This window comes from Lagenorhynchus albirostris, chromosome X, assembly GCF_949774975.1.
Source record: "Lagenorhynchus albirostris chromosome X, mLagAlb1.1, whole genome shotgun sequence".
NCBI lineage: Eukaryota > Metazoa > Chordata > Mammalia > Artiodactyla > Delphinidae > Lagenorhynchus > Lagenorhynchus albirostris.
In genome coordinates this window covers 70,746,803-70,761,597 of record NC_083116.1, presented here as the reverse complement: position 1 = coordinate 70,761,597, position 14,795 = coordinate 70,746,803, and the positions used below count along the sequence as shown (strand labels likewise).

At 46.3% G+C, this 14,795-nt stretch overlaps 1 long non-coding RNA gene and 1 pseudogene across 1 annotated transcript in view; both read left to right on the top strand.

The window, feature by feature from the left end:
* LOC132513400 (uncharacterized) overlaps nucleotides 1–14,795 on the top strand; it is a 127,640-nt gene that overhangs the window by 112,521 nt on the left and 324 nt on the right. The window contains exon 2 of the long non-coding RNA XR_009538459.1: nucleotides 13,963–14,031. This is a non-coding gene — a long non-coding RNA (uncharacterized LOC132513400). The remainder of the gene's footprint in view (nucleotides 1–13,962; nucleotides 14,032–14,795) is intronic.
* On the top strand, nucleotides 1,890–4,192 carry LOC132513260 (microtubule-associated protein RP/EB family member 1-like; annotated as a pseudogene).

The following is a 14,795-nucleotide window of genomic DNA, read 5'->3' as shown; positions in this document are numbered from 1 at the left end:
TTGATGACAAGACAGACAAGGATTCTATGTTTGAGGAACTGAGATTCTAGTGGGAGGAGACAGGCAAAAGCAAGAAAAGACTTAATTTCAGATAGTAATAAATGCTATGAAGAAAATAAAGCAGTATAATGATGTATAGAGTGGCTGAGATATATCTCTAGGGGGGTTGAGAAAGGGACATAGGAGCTCTTCTGGGGGTTCTTGATCCCAGGTCAAGAGCCCTTGCCATGAGTTGGTCAACACTACCTCATCCCAAGAGCATTTATATGCCATCTGCCCAAGGCAGGAGTCAGTTGCTAAGTGTAGCTCCCAGAGGTCTGTACACGGGGCTCTGGGTGTGAGGGGCTGGAAAGAGGGGGGTGTGAACATATTGTACCTGAATTGAAAGGTTCTGGCATTAGTTGTCCTCTGGCAAAAGCTGTTGGTTGCGTTAGGTGAAGTGATGGTAGAAGCCTGAGAGCTTACTCTTAGGTTCTTCTGCACTCCCAGGGAGGAGATGTCTGGCCAGTGCCCTTATGTCCATGCTCCTTCATGGTACCACCTTCACATGTGCACACACCACCTCATCTTAAAGTCAGCCCAGGCACCGTCTCCACCATCACAACCCTTGTCACACTTGAATGCCCTTATTCATTACATATTTGGGCATCTCCAGAGCCTGGTACAGAATTGATGCCTAATAAATGCTTATAGAATGAAAGAATAAATGGTGACTGCTTTCCTTCTGCTTCCTCAACTGACTGGCTCATTCTCACTCACACATCAAGACTCAGCTCACAGACTTCCCTGGTGGCACAGTGGTTAAGAATCTGCCTGCCAATGCAGGGGACACAGGTTCAAGCCCTGGTCCGGGAAGATCCCACATGCTATGGAGCAACTAAGCCCGTCAGCCACAACTACTGAGCCACGTGCCACAACTACTGAGGCCCACGTGCCTAGAGCCCGTTCTCTGCAACGAGAGAAGCCACCGCAATGAGAAGCCCGCACACCGCAACGAAGAGCAGCCCTGGCTCGCTGCAACTAGAGAAAGCCTGCTTGCACCAACGAAGACCCAACGCAGCCAAAAATAAATAAATTTATTTTTAAAAAAAAGACTCAGCTCACACAGTCGTCTTATCTCCTTGCGTCCCACCTGGGGAGCTCTTGCTCATCCTTTACTCCTTTTGTGAAGCTTTCCTTGACCTCTCCAGGCAGGGTTGGTCCCTCCCACCTCTGAGTGCTCCAGCACCTCCTATTCCCTCCCATCATAGCCCTGATTGCTCTAGGGGTGCTATCTGCTACTGCTCAGCCACGTCCCCTAACCTGTAATTTTCTCAGTGGCAAGGACTGCACGTTTCCGTTATCTCCACACCTCCAGCACTAGCCCCTAGAGGGCGCTCAATAAATATTAGTGGAATTGATGGAAAAAACAAATGAATTGTCGGTTTTGCTTAGAGCTTCCTAGGTAGTGGTGTGCTAGAGCTGGCTTGGGCTTGTGGCTCATGAGAGCCAATTGTTCAATATTTAGGAAACCTGTGAGCCAATTATTAAATGCAGCTATTGTTAAAAATTAAATTATAGGAGAAAACAGAAAACAAGCCAACATGAGGGATATTCTACCAAATAAGTGACCGAATAAATGCAATATGGGATCCTGGATTGGATCCTAGAACAGAGAGAAGACTTTTGTGGAAAAATCGGTGAAATCCAAATAAGCTTTATACTTTAGTTATTAATGTTAATTTCTCAGTTTTGACACGTTTTATAATGATGTAAGATGTCAACATAAGGGGAAAGATTCTTGTTTTGTTCATTGTACTCTAGCCTTGAGAAAGTGATGGAGAAAATGTTAATAATGTACATTAGGTCAGGCGGTTTGAACGAGACGAAGATGGAACCGGAGCCGGAAGATGGCAGTGAATGTGTACTCAATGTCGGTCACCAGTGATAGCCTCAGTCGACGTGACAGGCTGGCCTGGATCAATGAGTCTCTGCAGTTGAATCTGACAAAGATTGAACAGTTGTGCTCAGGGGCTGCCTATTGTCAGTTTATGGACATGCTGTTCCCTGGCTCCATCGCCTTGAAGAAAGTGAAATTCCAAGCTAAGCTAGAACACGAATACATCTAGAACTTCAAAATACTACAAGCAGGTTTTAAGAGGATGGGTGTTGACAAAATAATTCCTGTGGACAAATTAGTAAAAGGAAAGTTTCAGGACAATTTTGAATTCGTTCAGTGGTTCAAGAAGTTTTTTGATGCAAACTATGACGGGAAATACTATGACCCTGTAGCTGCCAGACAAGGTCAAGAAACTGCGGTGGCCCCCTCCCTTGTTGCTCCAGCTCTGAACAAACCGAAGAAACCTCTCAGCTCTAGCAGTGCAGCTCCACAGAGGCCCATTGCAACACACAGAACTACTGCAACCCCTAAGGCTGGCCCCGGGCGAGGTGCGGAAGAATCCTGGTGTGGGGACCTGGGATGACGAAGCAGCCGAATTGATGCAGCAGGTCAACATATTGAAACTTACCGTCGAAGACTTGGAGAAAGAGAGAGATTTCTACTTTGGAAAGCTAAGGAACATTGAATTGATTTGCCAGGAGAACGAGGGGGAAAACAACCCTGTATTGCAGAGGATTGTGGACATTCTCTATGCCACAGATGAAGGCTTCGTGATACCTGATGAAGGGGGCCTGCAGGAGGAACAAGAAGAGTATTAACAGCCTGGACCAGCTGAGCATCATCCGAATTCTTCACTCCAAATCATGTGCTTAACTGTAAAATATTCCCTTTTATTATTCTTAGAGGACTCACTGGTTTCTTTTCATAAGCAAAAAGTACCTCTTCTTAAAGTGCACTTTGCAGAAGTTTCACTCCTTTTCCAATAAGTTTGAGTTAGGAGCTTTTACCTTGTAGCAGAGCAGTATTAACATCTAGTTGGTTCACCCAGGGAACAAAGAGGCTGACCATGGGGCTCACTGTGTGGATGCTGGTAGCACTGATGGCTGGAGAAGGGGGAGACCTCAGTAGAGATGTGTAAAGACTGGTTTGAATTTTAAGCTAATGTGAAATCTTGACAGAGAACGTTTTAATAAATAAATGCCTTAAGAGTATTTAAAAGATGCTTCCATATTTCAAAATGTAAAATGTAACATGACAGGAGCTTCTGTGTGTTTGACATTGTGTCTGGGAAGGAAGGGCCAGAACCTGGAACCTTTGGGAGCTGCTGTTCCCAGCCCTCACGGGGCTGCCTGATCCTTATAGGCGCAGACCTTGGCCCAAAAGGAAAGTTTGAAAAGTTGCTTTGTAAAGCCATTTAGTGTCCTTGACCAGTTGCATCCCTGATAAGAAGCAAGAGGCATTGTTGCCTGGATGAATAGAGGGTGTGTTTCAGCCCTGAGACGTGTTGAGTCGAAGAGCTTGATTTTCATAGAACATTTCTCTGGTGATTTTTCCAGTTATCCCTGATATTTCTATGTACTGTGTTTTGTTGTTGTTGTTGTTGTTGTTTGAAATGAGGTGTGTCCAGTTTTTAAATCTAACAACTACTTTTGGGGACTTGCCCGCATCTCTGGGATTTGAATGGGGGTTGTGTCCCATTTTACTGTCTTTTAAGTTTACATTTAACATGTTTCTCTTCTCTGCTCCCCTTGCCCACTGGGGACTCCTCTTTGGCTCCTTAAAGTTTGCTGCTTAGAGTGGAAGTTCAGCAGGCAGGTGATCATGCTGCAGGTTCTTTCTGGACCTCTGGCAAAGGGAGTGATCAGTGAAGGAAGGCCACTGCTACCTTGGGATCTGCAAGGCTGGGTGTTTTCGGTACCTGCTGTCCCCAGCCCTCCACTGTTATCGGAATACTTTGCCAGTGCACTAATCTCTTCGGAGATAAAAATGTTAGCGTGTTACTAAATGTTAATTTTCTTTTGCAGAAAATACAGTACCATGTCTGAGTTAATTATTAATATTTAAAATATTTCATTCCTTAACTCCCTCATTTGCTTTGCCCACAGCCTATTCAGTTCCTTTGTTCGGCAGAATTCTGCAAAATGTGTTACCCACTACTGAGATTGTTCTGCCCCTGATGTATTTGTATTGATTTGTTTCTGGTGGTAGCTCGTCCTAAAATGTGTGTAGCAAGCAGGTATTTTATGATAAAATTGTTGTGTAGTGCATGCTCTGTGTGGAATTCAGAGGAAAACCCAGATTCAGTGATTAACAATTCCAAAAAATGCAAGTAACTAGCCATTGTTCAAATAACAGTGGTGCTGTTTCTCTTTTGTGGCCTTTTAGACTTTTGTTGCCCTAAAATTCCATTTTATTGGGAAGCCATTTTCCACCTGGTCTGTCTTGACAGGGTTTTTTGCTACTTTAAACAGTTTCTAAATAAAATTCTGTATTTCAAGAGAAAAAAATAATGTACATTAAACTTAAGAGTGTTTCATATTTATAGCCCTGATATCCTCATCTCATCCTCAGAAATGATGTCCATCTTCATGAATAACACCCCAAAAATTGAAGAAATATGCTTCCAGTACATGGAAACTACTATCTGATTCAGCAAAGGAGTTGTTTGAATCATTGATGAATCTGTCAAGTTCCAACTCTTCTTCACCATTTCACTTTCTTCTTACTCATTAACATAAATGAAAGTATCAACCACCATTCATGTAGGAACTACACTCACTCTTCTTTTCCAGCTGTAGGATGGCTATGGATGTAAGAGTTCAGCAAAATTAATGAACTCATTGTATGAAAATCAATTGGCTATATGGAATTTGCAATAGAGTATTATTTCATTGTTATTCATAAATTGTGTGTTTCACTTCTTACATAATAAGTAAATACATATATATATATATATATGTATATACATGCATGCATTTTTTAAAAAGCCAGTGGTTAAACATTTACCAGAACACCATTCATCCTAGGTATCAATTACTATTTCATCAAATGCATTGATGGAAAGAAAAGAACATTGCCGGGCACCTTCTCTGTGCCAAGCTGCGCTAGCTTTTTTATGTTCATCATCTCAGTTGCTCTTCACCTCAACTCTGCGAAGTGTAAGTATTATGGACATCATTTCTGAGGATGAGATGAGGATATTAGGGCTCAGAGAGGTTAAATGACTGGACCAAGGTCAAGTAATTGCTGTATAGTGGAGTCAGGATTAAACCCTACATCTGAGTTCAAAGCTAGTTGTATTAGTTTCCTATTGCCCCTGTAACAAATTACCACAAATTTAGTGGCTTAAAGCAACAGAAATATATTGTCTTACAGTTCTGGAGGTTAGACCTCTGAAATGGGTCTCATTGGAGTAAAATCAAGGTGTTGGCAGGGCTGCATTCCCTCTGGCGCTTCTAGGGGAGGATCTGTTTACTTGCCTTTTCCAGCTTCTAGACACTGCCTGCATTCCTTGGTTTTTGTCCCCTTCCTCCATCCTCAAAACCAGTAATGGCCGGTTGAGTCTTTCTCATATCCCATCTCTCTGACCTTGCTTCTGTTGTCACATCTCCTTCTCTAACTCTGCCTCACATGCCCCCCTCTTTCACTTTATAAGGACCTTTGTGATTACATTATGCCCACCTACTACATGCAAGAGAGTCTCCCCATATTGAGGTCAGCTGATTAGCAACCTTAATTCCATCTGCAAACCTTATTTCCGAACTTTGCTGTTTAACCTAACATATTCACAGGTTCTGGTGATTTAGGACACGGACATCTTTGGGGGGGGGCCATAATTTTGCCTACCACACTTATTCTTTTTCTATGACCCTTAACCACCTTGCCTCTTGTTTTAGGGGTTACATAATCCGATAGAAGGCCGATATTATTCTCCCTGACACCTGCATGCCACACGTCTCCATGCCCTCCACTTTGGGTAAAGTGCCTTCTTTCCTTCCATTACTATCCCAGCTGCCAGAGAGCCCTGTGGGAGGATGGTTTCTAATCCCTGGGGCTTTTAATCCTGGACATATATTTTACCTTGGCTCTTACTAAAGTGTTTTATAAATAGTTTCCAGGATTTTTGTGGATTGCTGGCTATTTCAAAGCTCCTGTTCATTTTTTCCTTTCTCCAGTGCTTGTATGGGGCCAGAGCCCCCTTTCCTACATGGTACGTCTCATCGTACTGTGGTTTATCCATTCCCACCTTCTGGACCTGTTTCTAGTCACTAGCCAGGATCCTGCATTATTTATTTGTGCTTCTCACAGATTTTTACATTGCTGTATTCTAGAAAAGGCCTTGGGCTTACTAAAATGGCCTTTCCCCATGCCTGCTGATGAGGCATCTGTCTGTCTGTGTTTAATATTACTCTCTGACTGGCTTTTCAGAATCAGACCCTCTAAGTAGTAGTTCCCTGTCTTCCCTTGTTTCCTCCACTCTGAGATTCCCGATTCTGGTCACAAGAAACCTCGTCCACTGAGACCAACCAAAGGCCAGAGGTTGCCGTTCCCCCAAGAAGCCTTCATAACAGCCAGATGCACCCCTTCACTACCTCTGAGCTCTGACTACAACCTTCTTGGTTCCCCCATCTATTCTTGCCAAAAGCCTCGTGCCCTTTCCTTCTGCCTATCAGATTCATACCCACACTTTGGGGCCTGGTCTGAATCTGACCACCTTGAGGAAAGTTTTCCAGATTATACCAACCCAAGGGACTCACGTCCTCCTCTGAGCACCTCCAGAACTTATTGTCAGTAACACTTATTTTGACAGTGTATCATCTACCATAATGGACAGGTCATAAACCGGTGGCTGGTGGGCCGAATAATGCCCACAGATATGTTTGGTTTAGTCTGCTTGTGGTTTGTTTCTTTTCTAAATTATTTGTTAACAAGTCACAATTAGTAATCTTTCCATTCAATCTGGATTTCTGGCTTCTTTGAAAAACAGAGAAGTCTAGTAATACTGGCTCTGCATTCTCACAGGTTAGTAGTTAGCTGGATTGGGGTGATGGCTTCCCTGTTAGATGGAGCTCTTGCTCTCCAGTTCGCCACAGTTCCCACCACTCCCTATTATTATTATTATTATTATTATTATTATTATATTACTCCAGCCTCCTTCACTCATTTATAGTAGTTGCCTGGCTCCTCAAGGCATTCAGAAATTCTGAAATATTCCACACTTATCTAAATGTCTAGCTGTATTAGAGTCTCTTGGAGGAAAGAAACTTTATTTTGAATTTATTTTGTTTCTCCCATGCATCTCTGTACCTAGTAGATGCTCAATAAGTATTGAGAGAATAAAGACTTTCCTGAATCATCCTCCAGATGACTCTAGAATGTGTAAAACTTCACTTTTACTCCAAGGTAAAGCTTTATAAACGTACTGTCTGTTGAGAAAGTATCAATGTACCTGACTCATGCTAGATGCCTCAGAACAACAGAGGAGGAAACCGAGGCTCAGAGAGCCTATGCAGTAGGGCTGGGGCTGGAGATCTGGTCGTTTCTGGGGTAAGGGCCAATGCCTGTGCTTGATGAGGAATCTTTCCTAAACGTCAATGCTGGAAGCAGAGAGGAGCTGCCCCTGGGACTCTCTGGTAATGTTTGTCCACAAACTTTGAGAGTTACTTTGTTTGGATAGAGATTAAGCAGTTACTAAATGTCCTTTCTGTGCTGGGCATTTATGAAGTAACTCTGCACTTATTCTTGGGCTATCAGGAATTCTGAGCTTCCTGGGCAGCTCACTGAAAAGCTGAGGGACATACAGCTAGATTGAACCTAATTGTTCATGGCATTTGGAGCCCCTTTGGTGAGTCACGTTCAACTGAGAGAAGCATCTGCTTATTTCCTTGCCCATATGTGCACAGAGATTGTGCTATTCCCTCATGCCATCACTGGTGGTACTGATGTGTGGTGTGGGATGGGAAAACATGCAGAAATGATGCATGTTTCATTGCGCAGCAGCAAGCAGAAAGGAATGTGAGAATACCGTAGACTCCCGCTGGGGCAGAAATCTGGTGTCATGTGTTGCTAAACAGCTGCAGGAAAATTTGTCTGGACCCGTGGAGGCAGAGAGGTGGGTTCACCAGACTTTGGTTCTGAGTAACTTTGAGGGCAAAGAGGTTGTACAGGAAACAGATATGGTGCATCTAGAAGCTTGACCCTGGAGGCTTCATCTGCCTTCTTTGCCACCCTGCCCCCTCCAGCCACCGCCAGTTCCAGCTGTGGCTAGGAGAGGAGGGAAGCGGGAAGGCTTCAGCCCCAGGTTCCTGTAGGTCTGATGTGCTCACAGGCCCTGCTTAGGGCCACCGAAAAGCTCAGACAGAAGGAGCTCCTGGGCCAGTCCTAAAGGAGGCAAGATAGGGCAGGGGTCGTGTGGGAGAGGCAGGGCAAAGGATTCATATGGGGGCTTTTATCCTTCAGACTCTATAGGAGTTTATAGGACTATAAGAAACATGGAATCCGTAACCTTGGACTCACCTAGAACCGGGTTCAAGCCCCTCCTCTATTCCTACAAGGGTGGCCTTAGGCAAGTCATTAATCTCTCCAAACCCAAGTTTACTTCTTTCTGTATAGTGTGAGGAGTCACGAGGCGATGTTTGTATGGGGCCTGGTCCATATTTTAAGAGATGGGAGCTGTGAGCTTTCTAATGATGCAACTGAGCAATAAGCTATCATATTGGTTATTATTTATTGTGGGCTTACTATGGGCCAGACACTGTGCTAAACCATTTCAGTCCATTCTCTCTTTTTTTTAAATTAATTAATTAATTTTTATTTATGGCTGTGTTGGGTCTTCATTTCTGTGCGAGGGCTTTCTCTAGTTGTGGCAAGCGGGGGCCACTCTTCATCGTGGTGCGCGGGCCTCTCACTATCGCGGCCTCTCTTGTTGTGGAGCACAGGCTCCAGACGCGCAGGCTCAGTAATTGTGGCTCACGGGCCCAGCTGCTCCGTGGCTTGTGTGATCTTCCCAGACCAGGGCTCAACCCCGTGTCCCCTGCATTGGCAGGCAGATTCTCAACCACTGCGCCACCGGGGAAGCCCCCCGTTCTCTCTTTAATCTTTCAAAGATAAAGAAATTGAGTTACAGAGAGGAAGAGTGACTCATCGAAGGTCATCCAGCCAGTAAATGACAGAACCAGCACACGCTCGATACAGAGCAGTTCCAGAGCCCACACTTCCAACCAGACCACCTGCCACGCATTTGTTCCACTTCACACATGAGGAAACTTGAGGTCCAGGAGGCACTAGCATCAGAGACAGAGCTTAGGGCTTTAGATGTCTGGCTCTGCTAGTTAACATGCTGTGTGACCTTGGGCAAGTCATTCAACCTCTCTGAGCTTCAGTTTCCTGATTTGGAAAACATCTGAGTCCAAAGCCTCTGGCAGCCTGTACAGTGAGAAGCAGTATCCTATGGGAGAAGGTGGAGGGGAGGGAGCTCAGAATCTACCAGAGACAGAATGAGAAGAAATGGGTGTGACTGGCTTTACAAACTGGAGGCAAGTCTGGAATAGAAACTTACCAGAGTGAACATGACCAGTTCACACCACCCATTTAGCAGAGAGCCCACGGGGGGGGGGGCGGGGGGGCCGGCAGGAGTATGGCCAGCTTAGCCGGCACCCACACAGTGAGCTGCTGTTGCCACCTAGGGGACAGGCAGTGACCATGAACTTGGGCTGAGCAGTACAGCACATTCCCATCTCCTGCTGGTTTCCGGAGTGGAAAGGGGCGGCCAAGCCTTGCTCCAGGAGTGGGGAGGAGAGTGAGGAAAAGGAACGGAGTGCTGCCTCTGCTTTAGGAGTTATAAATAAATCCATCTGGAAGTGTTTGGGGGCTGTGGGAGCCTGAGGCCGGCCTCTGCAATTCAGGCCATGTGGCACACATTTCCATTTACACCAGACCCGCCCCCCAGTCCCAAGAGACTGTCTGATTGGGCCTGTCTGTTCCAGCCCCAGCTGGGCAGGAACCTCTCAGGCCTCCACTCTGCTTCCAGCCCCCGCCCTAACCCTCCCCTCCTCCCAGGCCAACTCCAGCAAGATCATGTGTGAGAAGGTACTTCAAAAAGTTCACGTGCTATTCAAGTGCTGGTTGAATGAATGAATGAGTTTCAATTCATCATTTAACTGGCAGTACGTTCTGCTCGCTAGGAAGGGACCCCGTGGTAGTTCTGGAAGGTGACGTGTTCTTGACTTTTAGCCTCCATCTCAGGATCATCTTTACCCTTCCCAGCTAAGGCTGGCTAAGGGACAAAGGCACTGCCCAAGTCTTGTTTGTTTTTCTATCCCCAGCACCAGGGCAATGCTCAGTAGGTGTTGCTTATATGAAGGGGTGAGTCAATTTATTAATTTAACAAACACTCATTGCACACCCTCATGTGCTGTGCACTCTGCTGAACACAGTAGAGAACAAAATAGACAGAATTCCTGCCCTCAACTGAGCTTGTGGTCACAGTGTTTCTCAGTGAGAGTACTATTGGCACGTGGGGTGAGACGATTCTTTGCAGTGTGGGATGGTCCTGTGCATTGCAGGATGTTCAACATCCTGACTTCTGGCCCACTTAGCACCCTGGAGTCATTGTGACAGTGAGAAATGCCTCTACACATTCCCAAATACTTCCAGGGGCTGGGAGGACCCACCCCTGGCTGAGGACCACTGCTGAGGGACTTGACAGGACATGAGGGAAGGAAGGCCATCCCCAAGGTATGAACGTGTTGAGTCCTCCAAGTCCACATGGAATTGGTGGTTTAGAACTGGGAAATCAAATTTGTCCCAGAAAGGTGTAAAATAATCCTTCAGTGGCTGAGTTAGGCCCCAGAAGCCTGTAAGGTAGCCTAGGTCCACAGTTTCCTCGGGCTGGCTTAGGGCTGAGCTGCAGGCACCCTGATGGCAGTTTTGAACATGATGAGATGATGAGATGGTATTTTGAGAATGTTCAGAAAACAACCACTATTTGATCCCAGGTGCACGTTAGAAGTCAACCTCAAGATATAGATTTGGGATAAATCCACTTTGAAGTGGGAGTTAGGGTTGAGACCCAGCATCCGTTAAGATCATCAAGGGAGAAGATATTGGGGAAAAGGTGAAGAATGAATTCAGAACAGAGGCTGAAGCTGGAGAAGTAGGCCCTGGGGGCACCTCTGCCCCTTCGTTTCCATTCCCAAGGTTAGCACCCTAGTTCAGGGCCTCTGCTCATGCCACGACCGTTGCAGCAGCCTCCTACCTGGCCTCCGTTTTTCTTCTGGTCTCTCTGCCTTCCAGAATTATCTTCGTAAAACCTGGCTTTCATCACGTCCCTTCTCAACATTCACAAGGTCCACCCTCACACCCTAACCCCCTCAGTCACGCTGCCCAGCAAGCTGGCTCCAGATTCTCCTTCAAGGATTGTTGGTGCTCATCTCCTAGACCTTACCATCTGGCCACACAGAGCGCCAAACACACACTGTCCTTCTTTCACCGATGCCACCTCCTCCCCTGGGATACCCTTTGACCCCCTCTCCATTTGGAAAAATAAATTCAGGCTTCAAGGCTGAGTTCAAGCCTCCGCTCTTTTGTAAAGCTTTCCCCCACCCCTCAGAGGCAAGCACACTTTCCCATCTCTGTACCTCCCTCTCCAGCTCTTCATAACACTGTGGGGCTTCTGTCTCTCCCACTAGATTGAGAGTTCCCTGAGGGCGGCAGCCATGTTTTGCTTTGTCATCCCATTACCCAGCCTAGTGTGAAGGGACGGGAAAGTGGGCTTGGGGATGGGCTGGTAGGACAGGGCAAAGAGAAAGTACAGTGGTTTCCCCCAAGCCTGACAATGCATCCACTTGAGCCACTTTTAACTGCTCTCTCCATAAGCACTGTCTTCGGATGAGGGTTAGTGAAAGAGCTAAGGGAGAGAAGGAAAAAGATGGAGAGCCAAGGTGTGGGCAGGCAGAGGGGGCTGAATGGAGAAGAGAGGAGAGGCTGAGAGGATGAAAGAGGAGAGGAGAGAGCCACGGTCTGCTTCAACAGCTTTCCATACATAGAAATTCAAACAACCTGGAACGGAATAAGAAAAGATTTGGGACTCTGGAAATGAAAGCAGCTGCCTAGGCAGGTCAGCTGAATGTACGGTTAATTAATAGGCATTAATGCCCTTCAGTGACCAGCTGTGCATGGAATCACGTCCTGCTGGGATCAAATGCCAGCTGCCCAGGATGCCCATTTAGTAAAGAGCAAAAAACAGCATTGGCATAAAAGAGCCAGAGAATTCCTCAGAGAGATCTTCCTAAGGGCAACGGGGGCCACTGGAACTCCATAGTTGCACCATACCACTGGCCTGGCTCTTGCCAAAGATAAGGGGACACGAGAAGAAAAACAACATGTAGTGAGCAGCTAGTATCCCAGAGGCCACACCAGACACATTTTACGCACACAAGCTCTTTTGATCCTTAATGCAACTCTGTGAGGTAGGTATCGTCTCTATTTTACAGGTTAGAAAATTGAGGTCCTTGGAGGGTTAAGAATCTTACCCAAGGGCACATAGGTTCAAAGTCCTGGATCCAGGATTCCAGTGCAGTTCATCCCCTCCCTGATTGGCAGCAATTTTCTCCCTGGTCTTGCTGACTTTGGCTGTGGGGCTGATCTCTGGGTTGATTTCTCTGAACATAAACAAAATACCATCAGTTTTTCCTGGCTCTGGAATGAGTCCTCAGAATCATGTGCTGTTTTCCAGTTTGCAGCTGGGTGCCTTTGCTGGGTGTTCACGAATATGAAGCAATAGGCCTTGTCCTGAGCATCAACAGTGTGCACTCAAAAAATGCCAGGGTGCTTTTCTTCCCAGAAGATACTTCAGGCTGGGGGCTTTTAGCCCGTGGAGCCGAGTTTTCTATTTTCTCTTTCTTCCCAATGATCTGCCAGTGATCTGGTTGATGGCTGCCAGGCAAAATTTAAAATCCTTATCAAAATCATGGTACCTTTGAGATGTTGCCCACACTGTGTTCTGACTATCCCTGGGACCCATCCCTATCTGCTCAGTGGTTGATGGATGCCATCCATCTGCTGCCAGCCTGTGAGTGATGGTGAGCAGAGGACAGGAGGTAGGAACAGGGCAGGTGTGGACAGTGTTTCCTAGAATTCTGATGTGACATGGTTAGGCCAACTCACGGAGGAGCCAGTGGAGGCAGAGGCTGGACCCAATTGGGGGCACAATGGCATGCAGCACAACCCCCATAGAGTTGTGGCTTTAGGGTGGGGTAGGTTGGCTAGAAAGGCTGTGATGATAGTTTTATGGAATTGTTCTGGAGTCAGGTACACTCTGGGAACCTTTGGGGCTGGGCCTTTGGCCTAGAGTTGTGTGTCCTACACAAGTGGTAATGGATTAGGATTATCGAGCCGCATGCAGGGCCTTCTGAAATCTTGTGGAGTGACAGAATTTTCAGTGATATTCAGTGTTAAGAGGTGACAAGTCTCTGATCTTGGGTTTGGGCTTTCGCTCTGGTCATTTTAGTGAACAGGATTTTTTGGCATCACCTTCAAAATCTATTTCAAATCCGACCACATCTCACCACTTCCATTGCTACCACCTAGTCCAAGCCATCATCCTCTCTTGCCTGTCACTAGTCTCCTAAAATGATGCTGTTAAAACATAGTCTATGTCAGTCTTTTACTCAACATCCTCTAATTGTTCCCCATCTCACTCATATTAAAAGTCTTTAGGGTAGCCTGCGAGGCCCTCAGAATCTGCCACCCCCCTTACCTCCCTGACATGATCTCCTACAAATCCTTCCGTCACCTCCTTCATCCCAGCCACACTCGTCTCCTGATCATTCTTTAAGCTTTCCAGGTGCATTTGTGCTTTGTGCCTGCTTTTCCTTCTGCCTGGAATGCTTTACCCTAGTGTATCAGTCAGGATCCTGGGAGAGAGTGGTTATGGGAACTGGGGAAAGGTTGTTGTATGGAGAAGGCCACCTGACAGGAATTGTGGTCTTTGGTGGAGGGATGCAGCCAACCCGTGATGAACCTGCACAGCGAGAGCTGATGAAAAAAATCTCACTTTCTCTTTCCTTCTGATCTCCTTGCAGGTGCCTCCCATTGGTCAAACCTAACCCGAAGCCAGAGGGCGAGGGAACCTGTCGATGCAGTCTATACAGGTCAGCCTACCAAGGCACGAAGCTGGGTGGAAAAGGGTGGACAAGATCTGGAGGGGCAAATGGAAAATATGCACAACCTCTGCATAGCTTTGTAGCTGGCTCCCTCACTCCCTCCAGCCCTCCACTGAAATGTTACCTTCTCAGTGAAGCCTTCTCTGGCCACCATTTCTAAAATTTCAGCCCCCAGCACCCAACACCTTACATCCATTCATGCTATGCTTTCGTATAGCACTTAATACCACATAACATATAATTTATTTATCTTGCCTATCATCTGCTCCCCCACTAGAATAGGAGTTCCATGAGGGCAGGGACTTTGTTTGATTCATTGCTATTATCACTGCCTAGAATAGTATACAGTAGGTGCTCAATAAATATCTTGTCAATGAATGAAGCACTCTCAGAGGCCCCCCTACGGTGAGTCTGCTCTCAGCCAGGCACAGCTGGGGGTAGGTGTTCAATTGTTGTTCATGCCTGCTGCTCTCAGTTTTCTCCAAAGAGGCTCGACTGCTGCTGCGGTATTTCAAGTCAGAGGGTGGGGAGGCCTTTGGTGCCCTCAGCATCGAAACTTGCATGACAGTTTGTCAACTCGAACCTTATGGAAACTGCTGTTGCATTGATTAGCATGGGCTGAGCTTTGTGTATTTTTAAGTCAGCAGCAGTGGGTAGATTCACAGTCATGGGGACATTGGCCCTTCCAGGTGGTACATCCATACCTCAATAGTAGTGCTAATGGGCCTGTTTCCAAATAAGGTGGGCCCAGG